We start from the raw sequence: 1,884 nt of genomic DNA, 5'->3' as shown, positions 1-1,884 counted from the left end.
GTCCCTGGAAGCTCTGGTTGCTTGGCATTGTTGTACTTTTGGGGTCTCGAGTCCCTTCAAGCTCTTCCAGTTCTTTCTCTGATTCCTTCAATAGGGGACCTATTCTCAGTTCAGTGGTTTGCTGCTGGCATTCGCCTCTATATTTGCTGTATTCTGGCTGTGTCTCTCAGGAGCGATCTACATCCGGCTCCTGTCGGTCTGCACTTCTTTGCTTCATCCATCTTGTCTAATTGGGTGGCTGTATATGTATGGGCCACATGTGGGGCAGGCTCTGAATGGGTGTTCCTTCAGTCTCTGTTTTAATCTTTGCCTCTCCCTTCCCTGCCAAGGGTATTCTTTTTCCTCATTTAAAGAAGGAGTGAAGCCTTCACATTTTGATCATCCGTCTTGAGTTTCGTTTGTTCTAGGGATCTAGGGTAATTCAAGCATTTGGGCTAATAGCCACTTATCAATGAGTGCATACCATGTATGTCTTTCTGTGATTGGGTTAGCTCACTCAGGATGATATTTTCCAGTTCCAACCATTTGCCTACGAATTTCATAAACTCGTTGTTTTTGATAGCTGAGTAATATTCCATTGTGTAGATGTACCACATTTTCTGTATCCATTCCTCTGTTGAAGGGCATCTGGGTTCTTTCCATTTTCTGGCTATTATAAATAAGGCTGCGATGAACATAGTGGAGCACGTGTCTCTTTTATATGTTGAGGCATCTTTTGGGTATATGCCCAAGAGAGGTATAGCTGGATCCTCAGGCAGTTCAATGTCCAATTTTCTGAGGAACCTCCAGACTGATTTCCAGAATGGTTTTACCAGTCTGCAATCCCACCAACAATGGAGGAGTGTTCCTCTTTCTCCACATCCTCGCCAGCATCTGCTGTCACCTGAGTTTTTGATCTTAGCCAATCGCACTGGTGTGAGGTGAAATCTCAGGGTTGTTTTGATTTGCATTTCCCTTATGACTAAAGATGTTGAACATTTCTTTAGGTGTTTCTCCGCCATTCGGCATTCCTCAGCTGTGAATTCTTTGTTTAGCTCTGAACCCCATTTTTTAATAGGGTTATTTGTTTCCCTGCGGTCTAACTTCTTGAGTTCTTTGTATATTTTGGATATAAGGCCTCTATCTGTTGTAGGATTGGTAAAGATCTTTTCCCAATCTGTTGGTTGCCGTTTTGTCCTAACCACAGTGTCCTTTGCCTTACAGAAGCTTTGCAGTTTTATGAGATCCCATTTGTCGAATCTTGATCTTAGAGCATAAGCCATTGGTGTTTTGTTCAGGAAATTTTTTCCAGTGCCCATGTGTTCCAGATGCTTCCCTAGTTTTTCTTCTATTAGTTTGAGTGTGTCTGGTTTGATGTGGAGGTCCTTGATCCACTTGGACTTAAGCTTTGTACAGGGTGATAAGCATGGATCGATCTGCATTCTTCTACATGTTGCCCTCCAGTTGAACCAGCACCATTTGCTGAAAATGCTATCTTTTTTCCATTGGATGGTTTTGGCTCCTTTGTCAAAAATCAAGTGACCATAGGTGTGTGGGTTCATTTCTGGGTCTTCAATTCTATTCCATTGGTCTATCTGTCTGTCTCTGTACCAATACCATGCAGTTTTTATCACTATTGCTCTGTAATACTGCTTGAGTTCAGGGATAGTGATTCCCCCTGAAGTCCTTTTATTGTTGAGGATAGCTTTAGCTATCCTGGGTTTTTTGTTATTCCAGATGAATTTGCAAATTGTTCTGTCTAACTCTTTGAAGAATTGGATTGGTATTTTGATGGGGATTGCATTGAATCTGTAGATTGCTTTTGGTAAAATGGCCATTTTTACTATATTAATCCTGCCAATCCATGAGCATGGGAGATCTTTCCATCTTCTGAGGTCTTCTTCA

Source organism: Rattus norvegicus, chromosome 14, assembly GCF_036323735.1.
Source record: "Rattus norvegicus strain BN/NHsdMcwi chromosome 14, GRCr8, whole genome shotgun sequence".
Lineage (NCBI taxonomy): Eukaryota > Metazoa > Chordata > Mammalia > Rodentia > Muridae > Rattus > Rattus norvegicus.
This window is presented reverse-complemented; position numbering follows the sequence as displayed.